Source organism: Pleurodeles waltl, chromosome 2_2 (assembly GCF_031143425.1).
Source record: "Pleurodeles waltl isolate 20211129_DDA chromosome 2_2, aPleWal1.hap1.20221129, whole genome shotgun sequence".
Taxonomy (NCBI): domain Eukaryota; kingdom Metazoa; phylum Chordata; class Amphibia; order Caudata; family Salamandridae; genus Pleurodeles; species Pleurodeles waltl.
Window position 1 is genome coordinate 473,524,487 of NC_090439.1, and position 17,774 is coordinate 473,542,260.

General features: G+C 48.6%; 1 protein-coding gene across 3 annotated transcripts in view; it reads right to left on the reverse strand.

Moving 5' to 3' along the window:
- Positions 1–17,774, reverse strand: part of SMCHD1 (structural maintenance of chromosomes flexible hinge domain containing 1) — a 2,128,336-nt gene that overhangs the window by 364,855 nt on the left and 1,745,707 nt on the right. The window lies entirely within an intron of this gene.

Here is a 17,774-nt window from a genome sequence, read left to right on the forward strand (position 1 = left end):
TGTACTTTTATATAAATTTAGATACCAAGATCACCAGTCAGGTGAGTACTTTTCAAGATATAGATCTTTAGAGTTTTTAAAAGTTGACACTGAAATGTTTGGGTGCTGTAATGTTATCCTATCGGGGAAAACTTTAATGCACTTGGACACTTCATAGTGACTTACAGGACTGTTCTCCAGGACTTTAGGGTCAAGGTTCAAGGTCACACCAACAGGTCACCTCAGGAGACTATGGCGTGTCCAGGTGCAGAGGTGTGTTACTGTGTTGGGTGTCCATTCACATCAATGGGGAACGGTCCAGTCACAAAGTTGCTGCAGGGATGGACTGGAAGGTCAGTTCAGGGAAATCAACAGGGGAGTTCGACCCAAAGGTCCTCATGCATGTGGCGACACCATCGGTCCACTCCTCCTCAGGCTGCAGGGCCCGGGTGCAGTGAAGTCTTCTGCCATCAGGTCCGGTGCTGGAGTTCCTTAGGGTTGCAGGGGGGTCCCCAGAAACAGGGTGCAGGCATGGACTGGGGGTGCAGACCAACCAAGTCAAGAAGTGGGCTCAGGTCTCAGAAGACTGGGAGGCGTGGGGACACCCTTTGTTCACTTCTCCCAAGTCCAGGACAGATGGGTGCAGAGGTGTCCTGAAGCGTCGGGTCTGTCTCCTGGCCTCTTGTGGTTGCAGGGGGGGTATGCACAAACAGACTGCAGGTGGCATCTCGAAGTCAACAGTGGACGAACTCAGGGTGGGCTTTCATCTCTGGAGGGTCTGGGGACCACACTGACTTGGTTGGCCCACTTCAGCTCAGGCTAAGCAACTCAGGTGCAGTGGTGATCCCCGGCGTCTTGCCTTGGCGCTCCAGATCCTCAAAGTTCGTTTTTGCAGCGGCACAACAGGTCAATTGCTCCTTGAGGATTGGCAGCCAAGTCAGTCATGCTCCTTGGTTTTTGGGTTCAGTAGGCTTCTTGTCCACTCCTCCATTTGTGTCTGGCGAAGACTTGAGGATATGATATGAGGCTCCCTGCCTCAGAATGCAGATCACCCATTGGGAGGGTTGTTCCACACCTCAGCCTGGAGAGGCTTTTGTTTCTGACCTCAAGAGAGCAAATACCCCCACCCTAGAGAGTCAGATTCTCGTCTGTTGGTGGTGGACTGGCCAACACTGGTTAGTGAGCTCGCCAGTGGTTGGTAGGTTTTTCAGGGAACTCCAAGGTGCCATCTGGGTGCCTGTATGAATAAATCCATCACTGGAATCAGTGAGGGTTTATTAATATGAGATGTTTGATGTCAAACATCCCTGTCTTCAGAGAAGTCATCATGTAGCTGGGGAACTCTTACTGACCGGTGTCCAGCACATATATTTAAAATGGCTTCCCTGTTCACTTACTATGTCTAAGAATCGACAAAGAAAAAGCAGACATAGCTGCTCTTGCAGTTATGCCCACACAAATAACATAATGCACCCTAACTTAGGGTTATAAGTCCTGATGTAGGGGTGACTTACAAATGCTACATGGAGTGTTGAGGGGACATGGCACACAGTCTGTGTGCCCTGTTGTATTTTGACTTTTAGGGAGCGTAGGAGGCTGTCTCAGTATACGGTGTACACCTGTAGGTGAGGCATCCTGTACTGAGTCCAGGCAACCCTTAGTGATAGTGTAGGAGGTTCTAGATAATCAGAGCTCTCAAAGGCTAGGTGTGGAGAGCAACTAAGGCTTATGCAGGAGGGTGTAAAGTAGTTGCAAATACCACATAGGTCAGTCAGTGATGTACACACAGGAAAGAACCACACCAGTGCTAGAAAAAGAATGTATTATTTATTATAACACACACGCTAAACTAACTTTAGTATATCTCCTCACAGTAGACATGAACATACAAAAATATACTTCGAAATAAGTAATAGCATATAATAACAAGGCCCGTGTGTGTGTGTGTGTGTGTGTGTGTGTGTGTGTGTGTGTGTGTGTGTGTGTGTGTGTGTGTGTGTGTGTGTGTGTGTGTGTGTGTGTGTGTGTGTGTGTGTGTGTGTGTGTGTGTGTGTGTGTGTGTGTGTGTGTGTGTGTGTGTGTGTGTGTGTGTGTGTGTGTGTGTGTGTGTGTGTGTGTGTGTGTGTGTGTGTGTGTGTGTGTGTGTGTGTGTGTGTGTGTGTGTGTGTGTGTGTGTGTGTGTGTGTGTGTGTGTGTGTGTGTGTGTGTGTGTGTGTGTGTGTGTGTGAGAGAGGGGGGGGGGGGACTTCCAGCTGAAGTCAATGAGGGTCCTCAGGTTTCCAGCTGCTGTCGTGACCAGTGGACCAGGTTGGTGGAACCCAAGCATGGATCCCGGAAGAAGAGGACCTCAGGAAGGAGGAGACAGATTTAAGACAACCCAGAGGTGCCTAGGTCCACCCTTCTTGGTTATGATTTCCTGTAGAACGGTGGTCAAAGAAATGCAACTGTTGAGTACAAACGATGCAGGAAGACCCCAGGAGTCGTGCACGAGTTGTCCAATGCCAGTTGTCGAATTGCAGAGGAGTTAGCAGGACCAACAACAAGCCTTAGCAAATGCAGGGGAAAGTTGTACGGAGTGTTGCAGGGGTTTGGCGACCAGCAAGGTCTAGAAGACTCCACCTTTGAAGATAAGTCAGTACCAGCCCTCAGCAAGCAGGAGATCCATCAGAAATTGATGGGGCCCCCTGCAGGACCCTCAAGCAGCAGGCACCGGGAGTTGACGGGAGGCCTCAGCAGCACAGCAAAGAGGGATGCCCAAGTCGCAGGAGTTGAAGAAAGGACGTCGTTCTTGGAGTTGTGTAGTGCTGGAGGCTGGGGCTTCTTGACCTAGGAGGTCTCTGCTCCAGACTGGAGAGCCAACAAGCCTTATCAACGACAAACAGATGTGGTGCACAGAGGTTCTGCCCAAGCAGCTCAGACAAAGGATGTAGGAGGCTGGCCTGGTTTCTAGTGGGTACCTTGGGTACTTACACCTTATACCAGGTCCAGTTATTCCTTGTTAGTGAAGTAGATGTGTTCTAGCAGCTTAGGCTAATAGAGGTACCTAAAGCAGAGCAGCTTAGCCTGAACTAGGAGACATGCAAAGCTCATGCAATACCACTTATAGTTACACAGTACTTTTACACAAGTAAAGACAATACTCAGTGTTACCAAAAATAAAGGTATTTATTTGGGTGACACAGTACCAAAAATATCTTAAAGGCAATACTCCTTCTGGAGGTAAGTATTATACACAATATATACACTAGACACCAAAATAAGGTAAGTAATTAGACATAGGATAGTGCAAATAATATGAAATGCTATAAAATGCAATGGGAGAAAATAGGTCTAGGGGCAACACAAACCATATACTAAGAAAGTGGAATGCGAATCACAAATTCCCCCCAAGACAAGTGTAGTGTGTGCAGAATCGCTGGGAGAGTAAAAATACAGTAAAGGTAAGTAAATTACCCCACCCCAGAGCCCAGAAAAGCAGGAGTAAAGTGCTGCAAGTTTCCTTAGGCCACAATGCACCTCGTGATTGGGATTTTGCAGCAACCAACCAGGTCTGCAAACAACAACTGCTTGATTCCTGGACGTGAAGACCAGCAAAGGAAGGGGACCAAGTCCAGAAGTCGAAAAAAGTTCCATGAAGGACAGGAGCCCCTGCCATCCCAGAAGAGGGTGCAAAGGAAGAGTCCCAGGTTAGTCAAAGACTGCAGGAATGCACCCTACGAAGATGCCAGCGGGTTCCTGCATGATACAAAGGACGTCCCACGACGTGAAGAGCATTGCAGACGTGATTTTGTTTTGGAAGTCGCCAACAAGCCTTGGTTACGACAAAAGTGCGTTTTGCATCTAAATGGCACTGGATGGACCCAGGAGGGACCTGGGGGCCTCAACTCTGTGTGAGGAGCAAGAGGGAAGGGAACTATCAGCACTTTGGAGAGCCCTCAGGATGCCAGCCAGCACCTCATGGGAGTCCCAGGACATGGGGACAAAGGAGGTGCAAAACGCGGTTGATACTTTTCCTCTGCAACTTCAGCTCCAGCCAGCAACTCCAATAGTTTCCACGGTGTGCACGCTCTGAGGACTCCGTCTTCATCCTGCACCAGAAGGACCGTAGAAATCTCCTGTGGGGTGACGGAGTCACTCCCCTGCTCCAGCAGGCACCTTCCAAGATGACGACCGGTACCCTTGGACTCTACTCACAGCAACGAGCGTGCTCCTAAGGACACAGAGGTTGGACTCCATCGACATAGATTGTCCTGAGGTCCTGCTGATGCAATATGGATTAGGTAAGACCTTGCATTTCCAGAGAGCGACGATACCCCTGTGTACTGCGTCTTCTTCACCTCCTGAGGCCTCTGTGCACTATTTGCAAAATTCCTTCGTGCACAGCCTGGCCCAGGTCCCCAGCACTCTATCCTGTGACGCTCAACTCGCTGAGTTGTTCTTCGGCGGCGTGGGAACTTCCTTTGTAGTGCTGCACCAACCGCATTTTGCACCTCCTTTGTCTCTGTGTCCTGGGACTCCAGTGGGTGCTACCTGGTGCTCTGAGGGCTCTCTGAAGGGCTGAGAGCCCCCTCTCCCTCCTCACACAGAGTTGAGGCCCCCCCAGTTCCCTCCTGGGTCCAGACAGTGCTTACTTGACGCAAAACACGACTTTGCCGGTACCAAGGCTTGTTGGAGGAATCCAGCACCAAAAATCGCCTGCATCCAACTTTACAACGTGGGACATCCAGTGCATCACGCAGGAACCCGCTGACATCTTCCTAGGGTGCATTTCTGCAGTCTTTGTCCAACCACTGGACTCTTCTTTGTCACCCACTTCTGGGTTGGCAGGGGCTCCTGTCCTTCCTGGAACTTCTTTTGACTTCTGGACTTGGTCTCCTTCCTTTTGCAAGTCTTCAGGCCCAGGAATACACCATTTGTTGATTACAGACTTGGTTGGTTCTTGCAATAACTCTAATCACGACTTGTAGTGTGTCCTAAGGCAACTTGCAGTACTTTACTCCTGCTTTTCTAGGCTCTGGGGTGGGGTAATTTACTTACCTTTACTGTATTCTTACTCTCTCAACGATTCTGCACACACTACACTTGTCTAGGGGGGGAATTTGTGATTTGCATTCCACTTTTTACTATATGGTTTGTGTTGCCCCAAGACCTATTTTCTCTGATTGCATTCTATAGCATTTCCTAATATTTGCACTATCCTATGTCTAATTACTTACCTTATTTTGGTGTCTAGTGTATATATTGTGTATAATACTTACCTCCAAAAGGAGTATTGCCTCTAAGATATTTTTGGTACTGTGTCACCCAAATAAGCTACCTTTATTTTTGGTAACACTGAGTATTGTCTATTTTATAAAAATAACCCATACTTTTTTTTTAAAATAAATTTAGATACCAAAATCATTGGAATTAGGTAAGTAATTTTCAAATTATGAATTTTTACTGTTTTTAAAAGTTGCTGCAATGCAATCCTATGGAGGAAAACAAAAACGTCAATCCAGGTAGAGTACAATGACTTACGTGACCAATCGCCTGGACTTAAGGGGGTTTTGGTGCAAGGTTTAATGCCACACCAACAGGCCACCTCGGGGAGCTCTGGCGTGTCTGGTTGCAGAGGTGTGTTAGGGTGTCGGATGCCCCTTTCAAGTCTATGGGGATTGGTCCAGTTGCAGATTTGCTGCAAGGATGGACTAGGAGGACAGTCCGGGGAACCCACAGGGAGGCTCGACCATTGATGTGCTCAGGCATGTGGTGTCACCATCGGTCCCTTCCTCCTCGGGCTGTAGGGTGCGGCTGCATGGGTGTCATCTGGTATCGGGTCCAGCACTATAGTTCCTTGCTGTTCCATGGTGGCCCACAGAAACAGTCTGCAGATGTGGACTGGGGGTCCAGTCTGACCCAGTGTAGGAGGCTGGCCTGGTTTGTAGTGGGTACCTTGGGTACTCACACCTTACACCAGGTCCAGTTATCCCTTATTAGTGAAATGTAGAAGTGTTCTAGCAGCTTAGGCTGATAGAGGTAGCTATAGGAGAGCAGCTTAGGCTGAACTAGGAGACATGCAAAGCTCCTGCAATACCACTTATGGTTACACAGTACTTATACACAAGCAAAGTGGTGTTGGATTTATTTATTGAGTGTGTGACCTACTTACAGCATTAGTGTGTGCTTACATTCTTAGCACTACCCCCCGATATGCCTGATTGCTCAACCACACTATCTACAAACAGAGCATTTGGGATGTAATTTGGACCTCTAGTGATTGCTTGGACTCTTTGCACAGTGTACCTCATTTTGGCTCACTACATAAAGAGCCAGCTTCCTACAACCGGAGACCAGAGTTCTCGGTTATCCAGTTTCCCTAGGTGAACCCTGGCAACCCAGCAGCGATGCATCCTTCACCACTGTCAACGCTGGGTGAAGAAGGGAAATTGGCCTGTTGCAGAACAAGGAGTAATCAGTCAACCACCACTGTAGGTTATGAGCAATCGCCTCTGTGACCTAGATAGTGTTGGACAGGCGGCCTTGATGCCTGGATCAGTGGGATTTTAGGTTCTTATGTAGAGATCGCACATGACACCTGCTGAAGCTAAGAGACCAAGAAGCCTCAACGCCGCACTCGCTGGATACAGGATCAAGCCTGAAAAGAGCTATTTACCTATGGTAGTGCTCTTTCTGGGGGACACCTTTCCTAAACGCAGATTTCTCACCTTGTGAATATTCCCCTCAGGCGGTAGACTGGAGCCTGAAATCTAAAAGCAGTACTCCTGTGCAGTGGTAGGCGGCGTGGTGTAACTCTGTGCCAACATCCTTTCACTCTGGCTGCTGACATAAGTTGCTTTCTAAAGCTTGTACGCACCCTCAGACTTAGAGCCAATCTGCAAACTGGCTTGACCAGTGTGCAGATATCTAGTTCTCTACATATTTATGTGGAAAAAGAGTTTATTCAACATGACAGAGAGGAGGGAGAGTCGGTGAGGGACCTGTGGTTGGACACCAGAAGGAGCGCACCAAAGGTATAGTTAGTTTTTTTCTGATGGATTCTTCTAACAGCAGATTCCTCCTTTTGTGAACCAATTCCAAAGCAGTACCTCCTAATGAGTTTTCTCTGTGAAATGGCTCAGACTAAAAAGTACTGCAGTACCAAAAAGGCAAAATGCCTATCCCGGCAGGCCTGACACTTAAGGCAATATTGCTTTTCTAAATGTGTGCAGTGATGCTCACATAGCAGCCTGACATATCCAGGAAAGACACTCTACTTCCTTCAAAGTAGCAGCAGCCTTGGCTCAGCTGGAATGAGCAGTTAATCCTTGACGTGAATTATCAACAAGGACAACCCTATATGTCCATGTGGACCAGGGTCAATACATAGTATGTAAACAGTTGTCCTCTAGGAATCATTTGAAATTGGAAACCTCTTGCATTGACCATCTAATTCTAAGTCTTAATGATTATTATACAACATCAGCTTTAAACAGGAAACACAGGACAGAACACAGTTTTGATCAAAAATATATATTGGACCAATTCATATACAAGGACGTGATAAAGTGATTATAGTGCAGACAACGCAGTGCTCAAGTAGTAAATATATTTCCAACATATAAGACACACAACACTGTAGAAATCTCACTGGTTTTATACACAATTCAGAACAATTTATAACAGATTAGTATGAAAAAGTACATAGTACCTATTGAGTACTAAGATCAACTATCTGGATCTCCTGATCAGGCAATGGAATGGTATCCCACGTACAACTTTGTATAAGAAACCTACCAACTCAAACTTTTTACTCAGGTATAATAGTCACCATCCTTGGACACGGAGGGGAAATTAGCCAAATGGACAATTTCCCAGGCTACGCAGGAGCTGCAAATTTAAAGATGACTATTTCAGAGAAGCTGAACAACTCCAACTTTTAGACAAAAACTATGCCAAGAAAATCATCTTGAGAGCAATGACACAGACTTGGTTCTGTCCTAGGCAGAGCTTATTGACACTGAGACAAAGGAAGGAATATATTGAGTAGTGATGGTTAATATGTTCTTACCTTTGAGGAATGAAGTTAAAAGAATCATCACTAAATATAGGCCTTTATTACAAGATACATGTACAGAGGTTCCCTTGTTTGCATTTAAGAGAACATCCTCCTGGAACAATCCGGAGCCAAAAAAAAAGACCTGGGCCCAGCAGGGCTTCATCTTCTTAACTTGAGCCAATAAGAGTAGAGGCATAAAAGTATACAGGAGCATCAAGCTCCACTCTAGGCAGAATACGTCTCCGAGGGACAGCCTTTGTGGACACTGTAGCATGTAAAAATAATGCGTGTTTTCGTCAGTGGCGAAAAGATTGGGGCAGGGTTACGCCATTGCTAGAAAACACCCTGAACCACCTCAATGTGTAAGTGTTATTCATGATTTGCTAGGCATCGGTGACCGAGTTTGTCCACCCTGTGGTTAAAAGCTTCCACCATGTGGCTAAAACCAGAGACATCACTTGGTGACTCAGCCACTTTAAAGATGCATAACCTCCTGCCACAGAATTTAAAACCCAACTTTGCCCTCCTTGTTGCAGTACTACTTGGCAGTAGTGCTGACTATGAGAACCTATACTAGACTCCCCTTCATGGATGGTAGAAAGTCCTTCAATGCAAAGCGGATTGCCCGCAAATCCAACAAACTGATGTGGAGGCGGGTTTCTTCCAGAGTCTTCTGATCACCGAATCACTCAGATGGCCGCCCCAGCCCAGAAGTGATGCATCCGTCAGCTCTTTTTGGAATGAGGAAATAGCAAGAATAATTAACTCTGCTATTCTCGGAGTCTTCTACCCTCTCTACCGCATCCTTGGCAAGAAATAGGCCCAATTCCTGGGGCAGAATTGACAGATGTGGTAGGAAGCTGACCTGGTGTGTGGTGGGTACCTAAGGGACTTACACCTTATACCAGGTATCCCCTATTAGTATAGTGTAGGCAGTGTCTAGAAGCCAGGATTTCTAGAGGTAGAGGTGGATGAGCAGCCAAGGCTTATCTGGGAGACACGCAAAGCTCATGCAATACCACCGTACTCAAACAGCACTCACACACATGAAAGAAAACACTAATTGTTACAAAAATAAAGGTACTTTATTCTAGTGGCACAATACCAAAAAGTACTAGAGAGGAAAACCCTCAAATAGGAGGTACGTAACACACTAAATATATACACTAGTTACCAGAAATAGGCATAGAAAGTGATAGAAAACAGTGCAAATGCAGTCAGACAATAGTGACCCTAGGGAGAACCCAAACCATATGCTAAAAAAATGGAATGCGAACACAAACCCCACCTAGGTAAGTGAAATGTGTAGAGGGGAACTGGGGGTACTAGGAAACCACAAAGGTAAGTACCACAATGCCCCCTGGTGACGAGGAGGAAAGGAGTAAATTATTAGATGTTCCTCAAACCACCCAAAAGGGAAAGAACATGAAGAAAATGCCACACCCAGACAAGACTGCAGGAAATCAGAGGTAGATTTCTGAAGATGAAGACATGTGGAAGAATGGGACCAAGTCCAGAAGAGTCCAGGAGGAGTAGGAGCTACTACCCACCCAGCTGTAAATGCAGGAGTTGGTCAACAGTGATGTGAAGAAGGTCAGCGCTGTTGCACTGGAGTCAGTGAAGAGTTCCTGAGGGGTGCAGATGACGTCCCACATTGGAAGAAGAATTGCAGTCGGGTGTTGGTGCATGAATTCCACCAACAAGCCTTGGCAAAGGCAAATGTCGCACTTGGCAGAAAGTGGAACTGCCGGGGACCAGCAAGGCCCAGGAGGACTCAACCCGGAGGCAAAGTCAGAGGGGACACTCAGCGACACAGAGAGCCCACAGGAGCAGAGGCTGCACCCACAGGAGTCCCACAGGATGGAGACACAGGAGTCACAGAAGAGGCCACGCAGCACAACTGGAGAAGAGGCCCTTGCCGCAGGAGAACCACACAGAGGGCTGTGAGTCACAGAAAGGAGTGCTGGGGGCTCGAGCTACACGTGCCCTGAAGATCACTTGGAGGAGATGCAAACAAGCCTTGGCAGTTGCAAGAGATGTGGAGCACGGGGGTACTGTCCTGCGTGGGAAGGCTAGGGCTTACCTTCAAAAAAGTTGGACAGCTGGCAGAGAGGACCAAGAGGACTACTCCGGACCACCACCCGTGATGCAGGATCCACATAGCTCAGGATGAGAGGAGATCCACACAGCTGGTCGTCGTTGCAGTAGGTGCATGCGGATGTAGGGGAGTGACTCCTTCACTCCAAGGGAGATTCCTTCTTCCTTTTCATGCAGACTGAAGACTTGCCGCCCTCAGAGGATGCACAGCCGGGGAAATGTTGCAGAAGCTGGAAACAATGTTGCACGCAGAGCCTTCGTCATGGATGCAAGTTGTCGGTTCCTGGAGGATCCAGTCACAGTTCCAGTGGCTAGAAGTCAAAGTACAAGTTGCAGAAGAGTCCTGCTGGAATCCTGCAAGCCGAATCTAAGGGCCCACTCAAGAGAGAGACCCTAAATAGCCCTGAGAGGGGGACTGATCACCTAGCCAGGTGACCATCTATAAGGAGGGGGCTCTGATATCACCTGCCTGGCCTGGCCACTCAGATGCTCCAAGAGGTCACTGCCAACCTTGGATTCAAGATGGCAGAACCCAGGGTCCCTCTGGAAGAGCTCTGGGCACCACCCCTGGGGTGGTGATAGACAGGGGAGTGGTCACTCTCCTTTCCATTGTCCAGTTACGCGCCAGAGCAGGGACTGGAGGTCCCTGAAACCGTGTAGACTGGTTTATGCACAGAGGGCACCAACTTCAAAGCATACCAGTGGCTTGGGGAAGCTACCCATCCCAAGCTATGTAACACCTATTTCCAAAGGGAGAAGGTGTTACCCCCCTCTTCCAAAGGAAACCCTTTGTTCTGCCTTCCTGGGCTTGAGCTGTTCAAGCAGCAGAAGGGTAGAAACCTGTCTGTCTGAGCAGTGGCAGCAGCTTAGGCTGCCTGGAAAACCCTAGAAGGCTGGTAGGAGCAATGCTTGGGGTCCTCTAAGGAGCCCCCAGAGTGCATGGAATCATACTTCCAATACTGGCAACAGCATTGGGGTATGATTCTGACATTTTCAATACGAAACATGCCTAGGTTCAGAGTTAACTTTATGTAGCTGAACATAGGTAGTAACCTTTGTCTAGTACACGTGTAAAATGACATCCCCACACCCACGAAGTCCATGAAACTAGAGCTGGAGTTCATGGGTGTACCTCTGCTCATGCAGGGGTGCCCTCACACACAGGTACTTGTACCATGCCCTCTGGGCTAGGACGGCATGCCATAGGGGTAACTTATAGTGATCTGGTGCAGTGACCTATGGTGAAAAAGAGGACATGCACCCTTTCACGCAGACTGCAATGGCAGGCCTGCAGAACACTTTGCATGGGCTGGGCTCCCCATGGGTGGCATAATACATGCTGCAGCCCAATAGGGATCCCCTGGTACCCCAATGCTCTGGGAACCATATACTAGGGACTTACATGGGGTCCCCAGTATGACAAATGTGGGGTAAAATGGTACAAGTTACCAAGATAGAAAGGAGAGAGCATAATCACTGGGGTCCTGGTTAGCAGGATCCCAGTAAACACAGTCAAACACACTGACAACAGGAAGAAAATGGGGGTAACCATGCCAAGAAAGAAGGTACTTTCCTACAGATGTTCTGCTGAGATTTGTTCCAGTGTGGGAGAAATATTAGGTGGGAAAAAAGAAAGGGTAGGGTGCGGTCTACATGTATCATTAAAAGACCCATTTTTCAGACATGATAAATGGCCACCCAGGGAGGAATTACTGGATCCTGTCTCCCATTGGGTGGGAGTACACCGCTAAGGGCAAACTTAAGCGTCTTGGTAGTTGTTAAAGTAGGGTAAAAGGAGCTGGGAGACTGATGTTTCTGTTGGCCTTCACACATTCTGGGGGTTCTGCACCATCACCTTTTAATGGGCTGGGTTGTTGGAAGGGGCGGTAGAGAGCCGGCAGCTGACATGACTGAGTTCTAGTGTGGCTCCGGTGGTCATGACTTCTTTCCCACAACAACCGCATATAAATGGTATAAAAGAGTATCACGAACTAATGCATACACCGTGATGACCCCAATGGTGGGCCCATTGGTGGTGGGTGTGAGCTTGGAGAGCAGCTATACGAAGGCGGCCTGTGGCCATGGATGAGTCCCTACAGCCCTGGCACATAGCTGACTTGAGGCTGGAGCGGGGCAGAGTGCTGAGACGAGGAAGATTGTTGGGCCTGCATAAGCTATGGCTGGCCAGGACAGAGGCGAGACCCTGGGGGCTGTGTGGCAGCACCTGGCTGGTAAGAGGCATAAGGTGAAATGTTTGGGCTTGCTGGTCAGATTTCCGCGATGTGTGCTGCTGGCCACGCACTGGCCCTGTGGGAGCTCCCTACCCGAATATGGAGTCAGGGGTAGGGGGCATGGGGCGGAGGGGGGGATGGAGGTAGTTGGCAGGGTGGAGGCCAGCACCACCTGTAAATTTGCTCATGTTCCTTGGCCAGGTCATTGAAAGGAAGGTGGGACCCGTTGGGCCGAGATGGGACCTGAAGCACCATTGATGTAATAAGGGCATGGAGGAAAAGATAAACACCGGCGTCCACTGCCTCTTGAGATGTCAGATGCACTGGCATGGTAGAGCCAGGAAAGACAAGTTAATAACCTTTGGTAATACCTTATCTGGTAGAGACAATATTTAGTTGCAGATTTCCTACCTGAGAATTTCCCCCAGGTGTCAGTTTCGTTCTGGAGATTTTTCTCAAGCAGTACCCCTCTGCACTGTTAGGTAGCGCCGATCGGCTCTGCGTCAGTTGTTATCCGTGCCATATATGACTTTGCGTGTCCTTTATAGGCGCCCCCCTGGCACATTGACAAGTTCTTTCCATGACTTTCCATCCCAGAAGCGTAGAGCCACAAAGAAATTGACTACTGGTAAGTCAAAACTAAGCCCCTTAAGGGGGAGTCCCTGCCCTGTTCCTAAAAAAAAGTTTGCAGAGCCAAGAGGATGGGTGGCTCAGTAAGGATTTGTAACTAGATATTGTCTCTACCAGATAAGGCGTTGCCAAAGAGAAGTAGCTTGTCCATCTGATAGAAACATCTAGTTGCAGATTTCTTAGTCACACTAGATACCCAATCAATACTGTAGGAAAGTAGCATCTTCCTGGCATAGGTGCCTCCACTTTTTGCCTGGTGTCGGTGTGTTTAGACTGTAGTAAACTGGGATCCTGCTAACCAGGGCCCCCGTATCAATGCTCTCTCCACTAAATGTAGTTGGTAAGTAACCTTTACACCCCACAATTGACAATGGTGCACCCATTTAAGTCCCTAATATATATATATATCAGGTACCCAGGTTTAGGAAGTTGGCTCTGTATATACTATCTCAAAGTAAGAGATAGTGTGCACAGAGTCCAAGGGTTCCCCTTAGAGTAAGATAGCGGCAAAATTAGATAATTCTAATGCTCTATTTTGTGGTAGTGTGGTCGAACAGTAGGCTTTTCAGAGGGTAGTGTTAAGCATTTCTTGCACACACACAGGCAATAAATGAGGAACACACGCTCAAAGACTTAACTCCAGGCCAATAGTTTTTATATAGAAAAATATATTTTCTTAGTTTATTTTTAGAACCACAAGTTCAAGATTTGAACTAAATACATAAAATGCAAGGTACTCCACACAGGTAAGTTAGGAACTTTGAATTATAGCAACAACATATACAGTTTTTTGTTAAAATGGCAATAAGCTATTTTAAAAGTAGACAGTGCAAAAATCAACAGTTCCTGGGGGAGGCAAGAATTGGTTACATTGTGAGGTAAGTAAGACACTTGCAAGTCTCAGTTCCTGGGCATAGGCAGCCCACCGTTGGGGGTTCAAGACAACCCCAAAGTTACCACACCAGCAGCTCAGGGTCGGTCCGGTGCAGAGGTCAAAGAGGTGCCTAAAACACATAGGCGCCTATGGAGAACAGGGGTGCTCTGGTTCCAGTCTGCCAGCAGGTAAGTACTTGCGTCCTCAGGGGCAGACCAGGGGGGATTTGTAAAGCACTGGGAGGGACACAAGTAGGCACACAAAACACACCCTCATCGGCACAGGGGCAGCCGGGTGCAGTGTGCAAAGCAGGTGTCAGGTTTTGTATTGGATTGAATGGAGAGACCCAGGGGTCACTCTAGCGGTGCAGGCAGGGCACAGGGGGGCTTCACGGGCCAGCCACCAACTGGGCTAGGCAGAGGATCGCCTGGTGGTCACTCCTGCACTGAGGTTCGGTTCCTTCTGGTCCTGGGGGCTGCGGGTGCAGTGCTTGGTCCAGGCGTCAGGTCCCTTGTTACAGGTAGTTGCGGTCAGGGGGAGCCTCTGGATTCTCTCTGCATGCATCGCTGTGGGGGTCCAGAGGGGTCATCTCGGGCTACTCACGAGGTCGCAGTCGCCTAGGAGTCCTCCCTGTGGTGTTGATTCTCTGGAGCTCGAGCCGGGGGCACCGGGTGCAGAGGGTGAAGTCTCACGCTTCCGGCGGGAAGAGTGAAGTCTTTGAAAGTTGCAATATTGTTGCTGTTTGTTGAGCAGAGTCGCTGCTCACGGGAGTTTCTTGGTCCTTAGGTTCAGGGCAGTCCTCTGAGGCTTCAGAGGTCGCTGGTCCCTGTTGGAAGTGTTGCTGTTGCAGTTTTTTGAGTCAGGAGACAGGCCGGTAGGGCTGGGTCCATAGCAGTTGTCGCCTTCCTCGTCTCGGCAGGTATTTCAGGTCAGCAGTCCTTCTTCTTGTTTCAGGTTGCAGGAATCTGATTTCCTGGGTTCTTGTGTGCCCCTAAATACTAAATTATGGGGTGTATTTAGGTCTTTGTGCCACCTCCCTGAGGGGAGGGGGGAAACATCCCTAATCTTATTGGGGGAATCCTCCAGAACTAAGATGGAGGATTTTTAAAGGCAGGGGTCACCTCAGTTCAGGGCACCTTAGGGGCTGTCCTGACTGGTGGGTGACTCCTCCTTGTTTTTCTAATTATCTCCTCCAGCCTTGCCGTCAAAAGTGGGGGCAGTCGCCAGAGGGGCGGGCATCTCCACTAGCTGGAATGCCCGGTGGGGCTGTAACAAAGGGGGTGAGACATATTTCCTCATCTGTGGTATCGTGCACCCTGCCTTAGGGCTGTAAGGCCTGCTAGCGGGGTGACTTACCTATGCCACAGGCAGTGTGAGGTTGGCATGGCACTCTGAGGGGAGTGCCATGTCGACTTAGTCATTTTCTCCCCACCAGCACACAAAAGCTGTGAGGCAGTGTGCATGTGCTGAGTGAGGGGTCCCCAGGGTGGCATAAGACATGCTGCAGCCCTTAGAGACCTTCCCTGGCATCATGGCCCTTGGTACCAGGGGTACCAGTTACAAGGGGCTTACCTGAGTGCCAGGGCTGTGCCAATTGTGGTTAGCCAAGGTACAGTTTAGGGAAAGAACACTGGTGCTGGGGCCTGGTTAGCAGGGTCCCAGCACACTTTCTTTCATAACTTGGCATCAGCAAAAGGCAAAAAGTCAGGGGGTAACCATGCCAAGGAGGCATTTCCTTACACCAGGGCATTGGTACACTAGGGGTTCCCCATGGGCTGCTGCATGTATTGTGCCACCCATGGAGGCCTATGCAAACTGTGACTACAGGCCTGCCATTTCAGCCTGTGTAAAATGGTGCATTCATCTTTTTTTCAGAAATAAGGGTTGCCTTATATCATGGTCACTGCACTCTGACCCTATAAGTCACCCCTGAGGAAGGCTCTTCAACCCAAAAGCAGGGTGCATGGTTCTTAGTATGAGGGCACCCCTGCATGAGCCGAGGTGCTCCTATAAACCCCAGACTCCATTTTCTGGGCTTTTTAAGTGTGGTGAAGCCATCTTAAGGTATGTAGTCGACACTGGTCCAACCCGAGATGCCCAACTACATAATGGCTTTACCAAACATAGGCATGTTTAGTATCAAACATGTTGGAATCATGCAACTACACCGATTCCAGTGTTAGTTGCATGATTCCATGTGCTCTGGGGGCTCTTAGGGGATCCCCCATATCTGCCTGCACAGCCTTGCAAGGTCTGCATGCCAGCCAGTGGTGCTGCCAACCCCAGACACTGTTCTGCCTTCCTGCTGCTGAGTGTAACTCGGGCAGGGAAAGGCAGAACGAAGGATGTGGGGGTGCGTAAAAAGTAGGCAAAATGATGGATTGGCCTACATGAAAGGGCTTGACTACTTTTGGCGAAAAGGAAGCCTTAGTGTGAAGCACCACTTTGTCAGGTTTTTGGAAAGGTAGGGAAGCTTAGATGAAAATGCCTGCAGCTCACTCACACTGCGGGCAGATGTAATGGCCACAAGGAAGACTGTTTTCAAACTGAAAAGCCTGAGAGGACAAATGTGAAGGGTTTCAAAAGAAGCGCACATCAGAAATGCCAAAACCAAACTCAAATTCCACTGGGGCATAATGAATGGGAATGAAGGAAACATGAGTAAGACCTTTAAGTAACCTATTAACAATAGGAGACTTATACAAAGGAGGTTGATCAGGCCACCTCAAAAAAGCAGACTGCAGACAAATAAACTTTGAGAGTGCCCATAGCAGAGCCTTCCTGGGACAAAAAAAAGTATTAACAAGAGAACCTCAGAAAAAGGGACAGAAAGGGGGGGGGGTCTAATAATCTTGTCTGTGCACCATGTCACAAATTTCTTCCAACAAAAGGTATATACTGTTTTGGTCGAGGGACACCTGGCTGCCAAGATTACAATACAGACTTCGAGCGGAAGGTCAAAAGCTGTCAACTGTTGAAGCTCAATCTCCACGCAAGAAGGCAGAGGCTGGAAAGGTTCAGGTGGAGAACCCTCCCCTGCTGCTGCAAAAGAAGAACCTCTCAAAGGGACAGTCTAATCGGTAGCTCGATGGCCATTCTCAGTAGCTCAGGAAACCAGACCAAAAGAATAACTTGGGCCTAGTTGTTCTTGATCTTCTAGAGAATTATGGGCGGAAGTCGTAAGGGCGGAAAGGCATACAGGAGGCCTGAGTTCCCCTTGAGATGAAAAGCGTCTCCGAACGATTGCCGCCTTGGAAACTCCATCACGCTATACTGCTGACACTGACCGTTCTCTGCAGAGGCGAACAGATCTAACCAAGGGTCTTCCCACTGTTGACAGAAACCTTGCACCACCTCCGGATGGAGACATCATTCACGATCGACTAAGCATTGTCAGCTGAGTTTGTCTGCTCTGGCATTCAGAGAGCCTACCAGATGCTGAACCATCAAGGATATGCCCCGTTGTTCCAGGCATGTCCAGAGGTGCAGAGCCTCCTGACAAACGGTTCACAAGTCAACCCCACCCTGGTTGTGGCGGTACCACATGGTAGTGGTGGTGTCCTTGAAGAACTGCACTACCCTTCCCTTGAGATGAGAAAAAAATGCTTTCAATGCCAGTCTGATCACACAGAGCTTCAACAGGTTTTTGTGGAGTCCGGAATCGGTCAGAGACCAGATACCTCTGATCTCTCCCTCTTCTAGGTGGCTGCACCAGCCCAGAGTGACATATCTATCACTACTGTCAGCTCTGGATGGGTTATGGAGAGGGATCTGCCTCAGACCCAATCGTGGTTTTTCGGCCACAAATGTAGATCTTGTGCAGTTACCTCCAGGATCTAGCTGCACCCACTGGAACGTCAGGCCCCACTGCAGAGTCCACCAATCCCATCTGAATGGTGTCACCAGTAGGATACACAAGGCCCAG